Here is a 16,792-nt window from a genome sequence, read left to right as displayed (position 1 = left end):
GTTCTATAGCAAGAAGAAATGGCTGAGATATGGCTTTAGGATATGGGAAAGTTTCTACCTCAGTCGGTCAGACTGGTTGGTTGGTTCTGGTTTGGTCTCGCATCCGCTTCGGGGTTTCCTTCCTTTTCATTTTTCTTGGCAATTTTTATTTCCGTTTCTCATGAACTGATTAGAGGAACCTCGTAGACGCCAGACCAACTACACTACTCAATAAAGTATTCGAACGTTTGATAAGTTATATTTTTAAACGTGTGGTGAGTTTGAAAAGTAGTGTAAAAATATTTGGTAAACTTCAATGCAAAAGTAATGTAATTGCATATAATAACAAAAATGGATACTGTTTGTACCATACTTAGAGTTTCCGTATTTAGACCTCGTATAAATACTCGGAGGACTCAAATGTAATTATGTAATAAATGAAGGGGTAAATATGTAATAAATGATGAGTCATTATTTTATAAAAGGACCCCTCACGCTCCTCATTAAGGGAGGCCAATTCTTAGGCCTGAGACCCCCAAAGCTTCACTCTCATTACAGAGGCTCTCTCATCCTTTCATCCTCTCACATCTCAGAGAAATACAATATCAGTGTAGACGTAGCCCAAACATTGGCGTGAACCACGATACATCTTGTGTTATTTACTTTCTTGCAGATTCACGGTCAGATTTACGTTGTTTCAAGACCCCTTCAATTTTGTGCGTCAACATTTAGCGCTGTCTGTGGAAATCGACACAAAAAAACTATGTCGGTTCTCTTTCATTTTCTCAACCTCCATCGTGAATCTGCAAAATCTGTAAAAACCCCAAAAACCCCAAAAACTCCAAAAACTCCCAAGTTCATTACTTTTCTCTATATCCAGCAAACCCCATTTGAAAAATACTCAGAAGTTCCAAAAGTCTATGACTTTTCTCTAAGTTGTGCGAAACCCATTTCTCAAAATCTCATCATCCCTCCATAAATTGAACAAAACCGCCCCAACGCAAAACATAAAAAGCTGAGAGATGCAGTCGTCAGATCATCAAAAGCTTTTGTTGGCAGAGTCAGTGCTTATCAGTGCTTGTCGGAGTTGTTGGCAGAGTCACTACAGACATCAAAAGATAGGACCGTTCAAGCAAGTTCTCTCGATATGCAGTCGTCAGATCTAGACCCGGATCCGACCCGCCAGCAGAACTCTGTCATAGAGCATCTACGACCACCCGCAGAAACAGGGCTTGCCGTTTGGCCTCCTTCCCGAGGGCATCACCGACTCTGCTCTCAACGCCATCACCGGAGAATTCCGAGTGTTGCTGGAGCAGCCCTGTCACGCCAAGTTCGAGAACCAGGTGCTCCATGTTTTTAACGTTTCCGGTTTTCTCTCTCTCTCCCTCTTCGAATCGCCGCCTGATTGCACCGTAGTTGACCCTTCTGATCCCAACTTCAATCCTGCCGCTCAGGACACCAACCACTACTCCCTTTCCCTATCCGGCTCGTCGTCGTTCGAGTTTCAAACTTCCAATATCCAAAATGGTGGCGAGCGATCGTGTGTGTTATTGGTGGTAGTAGTATAAGCGGTGGTGGTGGTGGACTCATCAAACGGTAAAGTGTACACAAGTCTACAGGGATTCAATTTAGTAGAAAGGGAAATGGAGTTGCTCCGGGCAAGGGGGATTTGAAATGGGTTCTCGAGTTCCTCGGGATTAGGAAATGGAGCAGGTGTGAGAAGCAAGTCAAGTTCTTGGATTCGGAAATTGGGTTCGAGAATTTGAGCCTGGAGAAAAGAGAGGTGGGATTTTTTAGCAGCCTGAAGAGTTTGCTTTGCTACTGTCGATGTGTGTTTTGATATTGTGGATGGTGAATCGGGTCGAAGATTCGAGACCAAATGCAGCGGCGTCAGCGTGGTGGGGGATTGCCTCAATTCGAAAGATTTTCGTTGCTCGATATCACTGGAAATCATGGCTGATCCAGTCACGATAGCAACAGGGCAGAGCTACTTTTGGTCAATTCTTGTTGCTAAAGTGCACCTGGGAAGCTCCTCCTGCTAAGATATCCACTAACTTTCATCATGCATGTTCCCCACAAACTGTACCTGACTTGATGCATCAGCAGGACCATCAGCTTTTTTAGCTCAATGAGGAAAAGAGAGAAAGCAAAAGCAAGTGAGAGACGCAGTCGACCGAGAAAAAGAGAAAAGAAAAAGTAAAAAAGGAAAAGGCAAAAGCAAAGGCAGAAAAGTAAAGAAAAGAGAAGGAGTTACCAAACAAACACAAATTGAAATTGTGATTGAATTGTATAGAAAAAAATGGTAAGCACCACCAAGGTTTTCCTGTCTTCAATTTTGCTTTTGAATCTCATCATCTTCTCTGTGTTCGCCATGGTCGACCAATCTGCTCCCAAATCCGTCGCTTTTTCCTCCGAAACGGCGGTCCACATCGTTTACACCAAGCGCCATCTCGAAAATGAGGAGCCCGAGTCCTATCACATCCGAACCCTAGCCTCCGTCCTCGGCAGTGAGGAGGCTGTGAAGGAGGCACTGGTGTACAATTACAAGACGGCTGGCAGTGGATTCTCTGCTAAGCTCACTCCTCAGCAAGTCGAACAAATTTCAACATGCGTAAGGTGTTGCATGTGGGCCCTGAAACCTGCTCAGTGGTATCTAAGTTACTAAAAGAAGAGGATACTGAAGCATGGGGTGTGGAACCATATGACCTGGAAGATGCTGATGCAAGTTGCAAGAGTCTTGTTAGCAAAGGCATTGTGTGGGTGGCTAATATAAAGTTTCCACTGCCATACCGAGCAAAATCATTTGCTCTCGTAATAACATCTAGGGATGGGTTCGGTACGGTTACCGTACCAAAATCCTTGTACCAATTACCGTATCAAATTTTCGGTTTGGTAAAATCTATTACCATTACCGTACTAAACTTTCGGTATACCGAAGTTCGGTATTGCCAAAAGTTCGGTTGGCATGGTATGGCAATTAAGGCTGGAAAAAAATCTCAAAAATCCCAAACCAAACCGAAAAAATCCCGATCCCAAACCAAAAATCCCGAAATTTTCGGTATGTAATCCCGAACCAAACCGATATTTTCGGTACGGGATTCGGTTTTGAATCTTAAATTTTCGGTATTCCCATACGAAAATAAATATTATATAATATATATATATATATATATTTTTTTTTCTTTTAATTATAAGAGAATTATTTCAACCGTTCATTGTTTTAGATTTAATCTTTGCCGTTCATATGTTTTTAGGTCAGAAACCATCTCACAACCATTTCACAAACTTCACTTTCGTTCTAGCCGTCTCTTCTCTCGTCTCTGATCTCTCCCTCGTCTCTGATCTCTGATCTCTCCCTCTTCTCTCGTCTCTGATCTCTTCTTTCGTTCTAGCCGTCACAACCATTTCACAAACTTCACTTTCGTTCTAGCCGTCTCTTCTCTCGTCTCTGATCTCATCTCTCTCTCTGTGACGAATTCCGGCCAGCCACCGGCCCACCACCACACTTGACGAATTGCAGAGTTCACTACTTCACTTCTTCCTCGTCCTTTCCTTCCACAACCCACGGTCCACCTCAGGCATCCTCTTCCTTCTTCTTCCTCCACCTCAGGTAAAAAAGTTCGTAACTTCCGTGTTGGGATGGTTTTCGATAAGCCAAAAGGAACACTGATGTTGGTTTCACTGTGGATGACGGGACAGGGCGAATCAAGTGCTGAAGATGGTAACTTTTTGCATTGTCCGTTTTGATTCCGTTTATATTATCACAATGTTTTGTTCGTTATTTTGGTCATCTCAGTTGGTACTGTTATTTTGGTCACTGAGTTTTGTTTTGTTCGTTGATTACCATGTTTTGATGTGTATTGGTTGCTTTGTGTTTTGAAGGTTGTACGTAAATTACACATGTCCATTTGCACAGCGGGTTTGGATCACTGAACTACAAGGTTTGTTCTCTTTTTTTTTCTTCACCATTTTTCTGTCTTTGGAGCTTCTGGCAATGACCCTGTTATAAGATAATTCAATTTGTTGTTTGAGAAATTGGCTAATATGATGAAATACAAATCCCAAGTGCGGAAATGATTTTTTCGAGATTTTGTTTTTTTTTTTCTGTTGGCTATATTTGATGGATATGTCGTCTGTATTTGATTTTAATCATTTCATGAATTGGTAAATTGAGAATTAATCAGAACCCATGTCTTATTGTTTGTTTTTGTTGAAATTTTTGAGTTGCAGGGTTTGCAAGACAAGATTAAGTTAGTCGGTATAGATCTTCAAAACAGGCCTGATTGGTACAAGGAAAAGGTCTACCCTGGAAACAAGGTATAATTTTGAACAAAAATGAGTGTTTTTTCTTCTTTGCTGCCATTGATTGTCTGTGGAAAATTGGGTGAAGCTGGATAAATCTCTTGATTGTATAATGAATGTTATGGATTCCATTGTCTGAGCTTTATCCCATGTACGGATGACTGTCTCTCATCTGTTTAAAAACAAAGTTAAACGTTTCATGAGACTAAGCTAGCTGTTCAAGTGGTTTCAGAGCAAGAACTCTAAGCAAAAGCACTCTGTTAACCACTATCTTAAAATCGGATTTGATAGAGGACGCGCTGCTCTGTAATATATCTCATAGAGATGGTGATTATTATGGTTGTTATATATCCTTGTGCAGGAAATCAACAAGATTGAGGCATACAAGGTAACAAAAGCTGATCCAAAGGAGATTGTTGCAGTGTTCAAGAAGCGACAGTATATGCCTTGAATTTGTTACAGGCCTGTGAAAAACTTCGACGAAGTTACCCTGTTGAGACGATCTCCATTGTTGGAAAGATTTGCTCTGAGGTAACTCCATTAATATACACTGTTATATATTAATATTAATGTACACACTATGCTGAACTGTGGTTGTGATATATTAATGTCCACGATCACGACCACCCATTGTAAGGGGAAGGGCTCAACCATCAACATCAAGGGAAAGATTACAAGTGCCAACAAGAAGGGGCCGAAGGGGCCGAAGATGTCAACAATCTTCATAAACTTGAAACTTTGTTTTTTTGCTTTTGGTTTGTAACTTAATTATTAAAACTTTGGATTGTAACTAATTTTTTTGCTTTTGGTTTGTAACTTAATTATTAAAACTTTAGATTGTAACTAATTTTTTTGCTTTTGGGTTTGTTACTTTATTTATTTTAAAACCTTGGCTACCATACAAGTGGAAAATGCAGCTGAACTGCTCTTATAAACATTGCAGGTTTGCCCAATATTTTTTTTATTTGGTTGAATAAAAGTTAAGCCCATATGTGGGGGTTGTTACATTCAATGGGCAGGCCCAATATTAGGTTTTTGTCCAATTGGACCAATATTAGTTTTTTTTTGTCCAAAAGCCCAAAATTATTTTTGGGATTCCCGATTTGTCCCGAAATCCCGAAACTATTTCGGGATTCCTGAAAATTGGGATTCTCGAAAATTTGGTTTGGGATCGGTATTGAAATTGGGATTCCCGAAAATTTCGGTATGGGAATCGGGACAAGGGTTTCGGTATGGGATCCCATACCGAACCACCCCTAATGGCAATGGTAATTGCCATTTTGTTTTGGGACAAAATTTGTTTTTGTTTTTTTAACCCAATTTAAGGGCAAAACTTTTTTTGGGTACCTTTATCTCATACATATAGATTAAATTCATCTATTATTCATCATTCACAATTCACACACATAATAATTCAAATGATGCATCAAGATTCATCATGAAAATTAAGCTTACAATCCAAATGGAAGTTACGAACCAAAACAAATAGAAGTTAACAATCCAAATAGAAATTAAAGTTTCAAACCAAATGAAAATTGGAAGTAAACTTCAAAAAGGAGAATTCATTGATCAGTTATTCAAGCTTGAGATGTCGAAGCTTTTGGAGGAGGCATTGAACTTGTAGAATATTGAGTTTGTGTCAAGCCTACATTACAAACAAAGAAAACATATTAATTAGTAGCAAGAAGAATTAAAGTTGAAAACCATTCAATAACAAATTTACTAAATAAATTAAAGCATATCTTTCTTGTTTTCTCTTCTTCCATTTTCTTGTAAAATTGAAGCATATCTTCCGTTGGTTCCTTGTAGAAGTTTACTTCATCTGTCCTAAGCCAACCACTAGTACGCACTAGTGCCTTCGTTATTTTAGGAGTCAAGGATACCCTACAAAGGTCCACAACCCTCCTCCCTAGGCTAAATGCATTTTCACTAGCAACAGTAGAAGTGGGAGTTACAAAGATATTTTGGCTATTTGTGAAAGAATTAGGAACTCTTTTGTGTTTGATTTCCACAATTTCAAGAGATCAAAGTCACCAACAACAATGCTAATATAAGTAGGGTTTTATTTTCAATTTATTGGAATATTATAAATATGTGTTATATAATTATCTATTATATAATTTATAAATTATATATTATATTGTATTTTCGGTATGTTACGGTAATACCGTGGTAATGATATCCATTACCAATACCGTACCATAAAATTTCGGTACGATACAATACCGTACCATTACCGATTGGTACAAAAAATTTGGCACAAAATCGGTATGGCACGGTTGGCAATTCGGTTGGCACGGCAATTTGGCAAAAAAATCCACCCCTAATAACATCAGTAAAGCTACAGGAAAAGAAACAAAAGAAGAAAAGAGAAAGAAAAAGCAAAAGAAAGAAGAAAAGGAAAAGCCGAAAAGAAGATGCTCTACTATTCCACTATCCCACGAGATAACATGATTAAAGACAAGAAGATGCCCACCAAGATTCCCCGTTTCCACTTTCTGTTGGACCAGAAGATGCCCATCAACATGCTGAAAACATGTAATTTATTTTTCTTATCTTTCGGAGACATCTGTATAAACCCCATCAGAGGGTAATTAAAAAAAAAATGGCAAGCCCAAAATAATGGGCTGCAATACTATAGGGAGGGCGAAGGCCTTCTATTATTACCAACCAAGTGATCAAAAGTACGTCCAATACTCCAAAATTATTCGGCACCCTGCCGCTATTATCACCAACCAGGTGATCAAAAGTAGATCAAAAGTACGTCCAGTACTCCAAAATTATTTGGCAGCCTGCCACTATTATCACTAACCAGGTGATCAAAAGTACGCCCAGTACTCCAAAATTATACATGAGCATTACTCATGTCAATCATACATAAACATTTTATGAGCATCACTCATTTCAATCATACATAAACATTCATGACCATCATTCATGTCAACATTCATGAGCATCACTCATGTCAACATCCATGAGCATCACTCATGTCAATCAACATAAACATTCATGAGCATCACTCATGTCAATCTAGATTCGAAAGCTTCATTTACAGAGCTCTAGCTTTAATAGCTTCATTTACAGAGCTCTAGCTTCAAAAGCTTCATTTACAAAAGCTCTAGCTTCAAAAGCTTCATTTACAGAGATCTAGCTTCAAAAGCTTCATTTACAAAAGCTTCAGCTTTGAAAGCTTCATTTACAGAGCTCTAGCTTCAAAAGCTTCATTTACAGAGCTCTAGCTTCAAAGCTTTAACTTGCAAAGCTTCACCTACAAAACTTCAATGCATGGTCTACAAAGACCGCCTCCGAACAACTGCCATTTCGGCCCACACATGGATTGAATTTGAAGTCTCCAGCCAATAACCTCTATTGACCGAAGACTTGGGGGACTACATTATGTACCATATATTGGGCCTCAATTGGGCCTCATGAAAAATACTTGAGGGACTTAGCCTATTATTTATGTACTGAGGAGCGAGCCCTTATTCTATAAAAGGGACTCCCTCACTTTCATTAGAGAGCACCCATTATTCATGTATTGAGGAGCGAGCCCTTATTCTATAAAAGGAACTCCCTCACCATCATTAGAGAACATTAACTCTAGCCCATTATTCATGCATTGAGGAGCGAGCCCTTATTCTATAAAAGAGATTCCCTCACCATCATTTGAGAGCATCGCCGCTTGCTGAGCAACCGTCTCGCCACGAGCACCAACTTTAGCCCATCATTTTTGTATTGAGGAGCGAGCCCTTATTCTATAAAAGGGACCCCCTCACCTTCAAACGCCACAAGCCGAGCCAACCAAGGCAACATAAGCCACAAACCGAGCAGCCTCGCAACATATGCTACTTCTAGTTGAGCATCATTTCAAATTGAGTACCGTCTCATATCGAGTATCAGTTCAAGACGACATCTAGTTACTTTGGCCCACACATGGACTGAATTTCAAGTCTCCAGCCAAAAGACTCTCTTGACTGAAGACTTGGGGGACTACTATTGGTACCATACTTAGAGCCTCCGTATTTAGACATCGTATAAATATTCGGGGGACTCAAATGTAATTATGTAATAAATAAAGGGGAAAATATGTAATAAGTGAGGAGCCCTTATTCTATAAAAGGACCCCTCACTCTCCGCATTAAAGGAGGCCAATTCTTAGGCCTGAGACTCCCAAAGCCTCACTCTCATTATAGAGGCTCTCTCTCACCCTTTCATCCTCTTACATCTCAGAGAAATACAATATCAGTGTGGAAGTAGACCAAACATTGGGGTGAACCACGATACATCTTATGTTATTTACTTTCTTGCAGATTCACGGTCGGATTTATGTTGTTTCAAGACCCCTCCAGTTTTGTGCATTAACAGATATAATAAGGGGCGTGGTGATGGCTACGACAATAGTGATGGCATAATGTTGGTGCCCCAATAACAGGGTGTGGTGGTTGGGCTGCAGAGGTAACAATTCAATGACATATGCAGTGGTTGTGGTTGTGGCAGTATATTATGGCGGCGGTGTGACAACTATGTTGGTGATAATGACAGTTGTGGTTGTGTTGGCGGTGTTGCTGGTAGTGGCGGTGATGGTGTTGCTGATAATTGTGGTAGCGATAATGTTTACAACAATGGTGGTGGTAATAACGGTAGTGATGTAAGGTTAATTGATAACACACACTTGGGATATTACTAATGAATAATGACACGTGGTGATATGAGCATATTTATTCGACTAAGTTAGCTTGTTCTTGTGTATTTGTGTTGTTATTTCTTAGTTAATGTAGTATTTCAAGCTATTTTCGTGTGTTTGTAGGTCCAAAGGATTAAAGTAGCAAGAAAGTGCATCTTGGAGCAGTTTTGGGCACTAAATGGATAGCACATGTATGGGCCAAGATGGATGGATGAATTTGGAGTTCAAAAGGCTATGAATCTGATAAGAAGATAAAGCAATTAAATTCAAGACAAAGAAGATAAAGAATTAGCTCAAAAGAGGAAACATTATCCAAAACCTTATCCAACCTAACCTTATCTTATCTTAATCTTATCATGCCTTAATCCTAGCTGCAAGGGAACCTAAATATATATTTCTAGAACCTATTTCTAAAAGCATTCTCTTCTAGAAGTCCCAAATCATCCACAAAATGATCGGATCATATTTATATATATTTTTACTTCAAATTCACTCGTCTTTTCTTAGTTAGTTCCTTATATTTTTGAGCTATTTATGTTATTTTTGTGTTTATAGGATTTGTTATGCAAAGAAAATAAAAATAGAACAAGTGAAATTTTATTCGTGAAAAGAAAATTTAAATTACAATATTGCTAACCCATTGTGACGCTAAATGATAAACCAATATTTAAACTATATATTTCATCATTTTATATTTCTTTTCTTGTCTAATTTATTTGGAAGCTTTAAGTATTTATGATACTTTTGATATATTGTGTTTGTAGGAGTAACATGATCCAAAGAACTTATTTTTCTGCTATGTGGGGCTGCTAGAAACTAAATGAAAAAATAGGAGAGCATCGGGAGGAGAATATAGAGGAAAGCAAGCTGCCTTTGCAGCTGGAGGAAAGCAAGTCAGCGACAAAGGGATCCAAGGAAATCAGAAGAATTAGGGGACAACAACTGGCAAAGCAGAGGAAATGGAGGAGTCCACACTGGGGACGGAAAAAGAATCCAAAAAAGGAACGAGACAGCTAGACGAACAGGGGGGGAGCTGCCTTTGGGCAGCTCGCAGAGACGCAAGGGGGATAGCGGGGAGAAAAAAAGAGCTGCTTGAGCAGCGTCAAAGAAAAGAAAAAAATATAAAAAAAAGAAAGAAAGGAAGGAGCGGCGGAAAAGACGTGAGGCAAGCAAGGGAGATAGGCAGAGAGAAGGGGAGAGGCGCAGGAAGAGTGGGGAGAGAAGAGACTGGCAGCGTGCAGGGGACAGAGGACGGGACAGCAGAAAAAACACAGAGGCTTGCCAGCGCAGAAACGCAGGGAGAGGGAAGTCACGGAGTGAAGAAAGCTGCAAGCTGTTCTCTCTCTCGGTTTAAACTTTCCAAACTTCTATTTTATTTCTGTTTTCATAATGTGTAATTAAATTTATTTTGGCTAGAGGTTAATTCAAAGCCATGAATATATTTGTAATATGAATTGATTACATTCAGTTGTGATTTCTGAGTTGTGATTTAATTTGCTTAACTGCTTGATTGATAACTTATTTTTGTATGTCGATTAAGGATGTATACTTAATTTACATGCATGAATTTGATGCTAGAATATAAGTGAATTTCACCTAATCGTTATGAACTTATATTCACAAGTAGTAAAGGTTGCTAGTCACAATCACGTTAAGTAAATTCTTGGCAAGAGTATCATGCTTTTCATAGTTACGAATGCCTCGTCAATACTTATAGTTTTCACAAAGTCTAATGATCTTTGATTGTATCTCTATTGTGCTTTTCACGTAGGGGACTTTTGAAGAATGTTTTGAATTGTTGTATGCGTTTTCCCGTCCAATTCAATAACTTAAGGAAAACTTGAAGATTAAAAAAGTGCTGTTCACGGTTAATCTGAAGTGTTGAGATTCACAACTTATTGAAAGAACAACTGAAAATCAATTTAGGTTGCATATGTGTCATGTGTAGAGAAGAACCCTCTAGCTAATCCATCACCTATCCTTTCACCTTAATTTCATGTTTTTGTCAATTCTGTAATTTATTTAAGTTTAATTTACTTCTCGTCAAAACCAAACCCCCCATTATTAAATTATTTTATTTAGTTAGTTTTCTTTGATGTTAGTCTTTTAATTCAATTTCCGTCCATTGCAGTTCCTAGTGTCTAATTTGATTGTTTTCATTATTTTGAGTTATCCTAAGTGTGTTTCGAGTTATTAGAGTTTTTAGCCTAGTTTTGTGTCCTTGAGTCTTATTTAATATTTTTAAATTAATTTAGAATAGATTAGCAATCCCTCCTAATCCCCGGCCTAGAACGATACCCTACTTACATCCATACTACAATTGTCAAAAAGAGGGTTTAATTTGTGTGCTTAGTTACATCCATACTAACTTCTTTGACGCAGGAATCACAAAATCAAGCCCAAGTGATGAGCGAATTGAAGAATCAAATGGGAGAGATCGCAGAATTCATGGGGCAAATGCAAGAACAAAGTGAAGTAACTGACTCAACTGTTGAAATTATTGAAGCTATCAACTTGGAAAGTGGCATAGAGGTTGGAGATGAACCCAAGATGTCAAAACCAAGCCAAAACATGGATGAACAGTTACTGCTCAAAGAAGAGGAGGATAACAAGGCCACGGCAAAGGAAGAACCACCATTGCTGCAGCCTACCCTAGCCCCAACACCCTTGCCGCAGCCCCATATGCCCTCTATGCAGTCCACTACAACCAAGGTAAGCCCAAATTCAATTCGTCCTGACCCCGTTCCACTAAATGTCTTTATTCCTTGCAGGATCATGCAATCCAAGGAAGAAGAGGGTGAGAAAGGCATCTTTGAAACCTTTCCAAAGAATCAAGAGAAAGAAGTGGATGGGGAATGTCTAGAATGCATCAAAGAGGATGTGCTTGAAACAACCATTCCTAAAGAAGTTGAATTTTATGACATGGGACAAGTCCCAACCATCACATTCAATCTGGCCAAGTCCAATATCCCTGAAACTTTCAAAAATGTGGTGTTTGTCATTGAGTTCTTGTCGGACAAAGCAAGTAAGCCATCTTCTCCAATTTCGATTTTAGTATATACTAACTTGTTGATTTTGATGATTCAGGCACCTACACTAGAATTTAAACCATTGCCGGATCACGTCAAGTATCACCGTCCATTCAAGGATCAATTCCATGCTATGGGCCCTATCCAAGTTTAGAAGGAAGTATCGTCCGACTGCAAGACGTTAAAGAAAGCGCTTCTTGGGAGGCAACCCATGTATTCAAAAAAAAGGAAGATCTATGAATCGCTCTACAATCAGTTTTGCGTTTCTAAAAACCTTCACTTTTCTGCATTTTTATTTTGCCATGATTGTCATTTTTTTTATTTTTTTTTATTTTTGTTTATTTAATTATTTTTGGGTGTGGGTTTATTTTTGAAACATTGATAGATATGCAAGATATTCTTACATTCTTTTTCATGAAAAAAAAAAAAAAAAAAAAAAAACTTAAACTTAAAAATATTTTACAATGATGTGTGAACTAATAGCATTCATTGGTCAGGTGGTGCTTCAGTAGTCGGCGGAGTTTCAGCAGTCGGCGGGGCCACGGAAGGAGGAGGTATCTGAGGTTGATCAGTTGGAGCTTCACTACGCGGTGTCGCCCCAGAAGACGAAGGCAGATGCGGTTGGAACAAACCCACAAACCTTCGGTGATCAAGTAAAATCTGACCATCATTTTCCTGCAGCTGGTCAATTTTCCTCTTCATGTTTGTGGCATAACTGTGTGCAAGCTTATGCAATTGTTTATTTTCATGCTTAAGTCCTTTAATCTCCTCTTTGAGACTCTGTATTTCAGCCACCAACGATTCAACGTGACGGGTTCGGGCAAATAGGCGTTGGGCCATGTTGGACACGGAACCGGCACACTGCACGCTAAGAGCCAGAGACTCCTTAACCGCCAATTCATCAGACCGTCTAGCGAGCAGTCTGTTATCTCTGGGAGTGACAAGGTTCCGGGCCACCACCGCAGCGGTCATGTCATTTTTCATCACCGAATCCCCAACGGTAAGAGGACCGGTAGGGGATATGAAAGATGGGCGCCATATGTTGTCTGGTGAAGGCGGAGCTGCCTCTTCACCAATGTTCAAGTCAAAACGACGATCGGAAGGGCCAGACATTTTCTGAAGGTGGTGAAGAAAGAAGAGAGTCGGACTGATTAAGATTTTGGAAGTTTACAGGAGGGAGTGTTTACAGGAGGGAGCTCAAGTGTGTTGTGGAACAAAATTAACGCCTCTATAAAAAGAAGAAATCAAAGAGGCGCTCCTCAAAGAAGCGTCCTCTCGCAAATCGAAGAGTCGGGGCTCCTTTCTCAAAAGCCGGATTCTTTTCTCAAAAGAGGCGTTGCATTTCTCAAAAGCTGGGCTTCAACCCACGGGCAAATCTTCTTTTCTAGATTTATCCGCACGTGTCACATGCTACCTCTACAATCGACGATGCTCAGAGCTCGAAGCGCCGATTCCAGATATCAATGAGGAATCAGCTTTGCGGAAATTACGGGCAGCTTTGTCAGAAAGCGCGTAATTTGTACTATTCATTCATCCACCGGCTGCCGACAATGAGTGAGGGAATAGTTCCGGTTGTGAAGAAAAGTCATATAAGTATTTACCTTCGCTTTCCACAGCAAAGGCACACCCTCTCAGCACTTCTTCATCTCCGAGAATGCATTCCCAAAAAACCCTCTCGAGTCACTCTGTATTTCTCATTCCCTGGGATACCCCTGCAAACAACCCATCCAGAGCAAAAGTATTTCATATCATAAAGGTTGAAAGCAAGAGTATCTCATATCATGCATTCTCCATGTCCTTTTCCTTGTCTTTGTTCTAACCTGCAGGACATGGAGAAATTGCTCTCGAGTACTCGTCTTCCACTGCTGATGTACTTCCAAAGAAGCTGCCACATCTACCTGAAGAACAGATAAGGCAAGCGAAAATGATACCAACAACATGTGGAGACAACGTACAGAAGAAACAAGCAGAGAAGAATGCAGCTTGCACAATCATCCCAGCGGAAGGAGTCCGAGCTGAGGAACTAGAGAAGCTGCCACATCTGCTTGGAGAACAAATAAGGAACTGCAACATCACCAAAGAGCAAAGCTTCGCCGTACAATATCATCAAATCATCACTTGCAAGTAAAAAGCTAAGTGTCACCCTGTTCAAGAGGAAAGCTGTGGAAAGTCAACAAGCACGACCAATGATCACTTATTAGTTCTATTCATTGTCTTTTATCGTGATTTTCAATTTTTCGTTTGCAATTTTTTTTTTATTATTATTTTATTTTCTTGCGTTACTTAACTGAATTATTTCTTTTTTTTGCAGGAACTTTTGGTTATTTCCACCCTTGAAGTTGATTGCAGAATTTTATCTTGGGGGTCATCGCTTGATTTTACTGCAAATTAGGGAAGTTTTCAGTCCAATTGCTTTATTTTGTTTCTTATTATTTATTTATTTTATTTTATTTGCGTTATAGTGTTTTCTGACATTGGGGACAATGTCAAGTTTAAGTGTGGGGGTAGAAATCTCTAGAATTTCATTTGTTTCTGTGTTGTTGCTTTTTGTTTTCTTTAAAAATAAAAAATAAATAAAAAAAAAATCGGAAAATTTAAAAATCCAAAAATATTGTCTTGTTTCCCTTATTATTTTGAATTAGATTTTTTGTTAGTTTCCCGACCCAATGATATAATTGGATAAAATTTGAACCATGATCATCAAGAACTTAGTTAACATGTGTTTTGTGAAATTCCTAATTCTCTTGTTAGTTTTGTACATGTTTGATCATCTTTGAAAAACCAAATGCACATAGCCTTGTTATTGTGAAACTAAAGTATGACTTAAAGCTTCATATGTGAATTTAGTGACCATATACATCCTATGTGAGTTTTTGAGCCTATTGAAAGTGTGTGCATTTTTCATACACTCCTATTTTTTTATGTGTGATGAACTTATGTGAGATACATCTCTAGAACTTGCGTAACGATCTTTCGAAATGTTTGTCATTGATTGCATGAACTTGGAAATGATAGAGGCATTAGGTTTACCACTATGGCCCAAATAACCATGTTTCCCAAAAGAAAAATGATATCATTAGATTGCCAATTTGAGCCGTGTATGTTGAGCCTTTTATTTCTTATCACCAGATATGTCTACCCTTATACCTGAAACATTTTTCCTTACCCTTTCCAAGCAAGCTAGTGAGCAATGTGAAATTGTCTTATGAGAAATATTTGTGAAGTACTTTGAAGGTGTTTGGCAAAAGAATAATTGTGGGGGTATTTCATGTTTGTAAAAAAAAAAAAAAAAAAAAGAAAAAAAAAAAAAAAGAAAAAGAAAGATTGTACACAAAGAAAATAAAAAGTTTTTAAAGTTTCAGTTTAAGGGTGTGATTGGAGGTATCAGAAGAATCGTTGGAGAGCTTGAGTTCTTATAAATCTAAACAAAAGAATTGCTTGCAATGTAGCTTGGAACTTGTGTTTTCCTATTCTTTCGTTTCAATAACCTTATCCCTAAGCCTCATTACATCCAATAAAAGTCCTCTTGATTTAAGTTTTGCAATTATGATTGTGGATATGAGATCTTTATGCAAGCTTATGGTAGAAATTTCACATTTGATTCTTTGAGCGAAACACATTAAAACTAAACACATATGTGATTGAGTGTATATCCCGTGAGAAGGTTACTAGTTTGCATATGATGATTTTAAAAATAAAAACTTGAAATTGCATTAGCATGGCTATCTCACACACTACCCTTCAAGGATGATTCAAAGATTACTGCTAATATTTGAATAAGGAAGATGAACTTGGATTAACTTGTTTGGTGCTAGCTATGGTTCTTGATGATTTGTGCTCTCAAATGAAATTCTATGAAGGTCACATAGGGGGAAACTAATGTTTTTCATGTTAGTACTTTTTCATGTTTTCTTTGTTTTGCTCGAGGACTAGCAAAAGCTAAGTATGGGGGTATTTGATCGGATCATATTTATATATATTTTTACTTCAAATTCACTCGTCTTTTCTTAGTTAGTTCCTTATATTTTTGAGCTATTTACGTTATTTTTGTGTTTATAGGATTTGTTATGCAAAGAAAATAAAAATAGAACAAGTGAAATTTTATTCGTGAAAAGAAAATTTAAATTACAATATTGCTAACCCATTGTGACGCTAAATGATAAACCAATATTTAAACTATATATTTCATCATTTTATATTTCTTTTCTTGTCTAATTTATTTGGAAGCTTTAAGTATTTATGATACTTTTGATATATTGTGTTTGTAGGAGTAACATGATCCAAAGAACTTATTTTTCTGCTATGTGGGGCTGCTAGAAACTAAATGAAAAAATAGGAGAGCATCGGGAGGAGAATATAGAGGAAAGCAAGCTGCCTTTGCAGCTGGAGGAAAGCAAGTCAGCGACAAAGGGATCCAAGGAAATCAGAAGAATTAGGGGACAACAACTGGCAAAGCAGAGGAAATGGAGGAGTCCACACTGGGGACGGAAAAAGAATCCAAAAAAGGAACGAGACAGCTAGACGAACAGGGGGGGAGCTGCCTTTGGGCAGCTCGCAGAGACGCAAGGGGGATAGCGGGGAGAAAAAAAGAGCTGCTTGAGCAGCGTCAAAGAAAAGAAAAAAATATAAAAAAAAAGAAAGAAAGGAAGGAGCAGCGGAAAAGACGTGAGGCAAGCAAGGGAGATAGGCAGAGAGAAGGGGAGAGGCGCAGGAAGAGTGGGGAGAGAAGAGACTGGCAGCGTGCAGGGGACAGAGGACGGGACAGCAGAAAAAACACAGAGGCTTGCCAGCGCAGAAA

General features: G+C 38.7%; 2 long non-coding RNA genes across 3 annotated transcripts; one reads left to right on the top strand and one right to left on the bottom strand.

Moving 5' to 3' along the window:
• Positions 1-392: 392 nt before the first annotated feature.
• Positions 393-2,721, bottom strand: LOC139189306 (uncharacterized). Its single transcript, XR_011573079.1, has 2 exons — positions 2,234-2,721; positions 393-2,094 (listed from the first exon to the last, which is right to left on the bottom strand). It is a non-coding gene; the product is annotated as an uncharacterized lncRNA (long non-coding RNA).
• A 480-nt stretch (positions 2,722-3,201) lies between these two features.
• LOC114819564 (uncharacterized) lies at positions 3,202-5,234 on the top strand. Of its 2 annotated transcripts, XR_003766857.2 has the most exons (5): positions 3,202-3,700; positions 3,862-3,920; positions 4,210-4,296; positions 4,643-4,812; positions 4,919-5,234. It is a non-coding gene; the product is annotated as an uncharacterized lncRNA (long non-coding RNA). The 2 variants fall into 2 exon arrangements; XR_003766856.2 differs by having other exon boundaries at positions 3,234-3,700; positions 4,643-4,950.
• The last annotated feature ends 11,558 nt before the right edge of the window (positions 5,235-16,792 follow it).

This window comes from Malus domestica, chromosome 11, assembly GCF_042453785.1.
Source record: "Malus domestica chromosome 11, GDT2T_hap1".
Taxonomy (NCBI): domain Eukaryota; kingdom Viridiplantae; phylum Streptophyta; class Magnoliopsida; order Rosales; family Rosaceae; genus Malus; species Malus domestica.
This window is presented reverse-complemented; position numbering and strand designations above follow the sequence as displayed.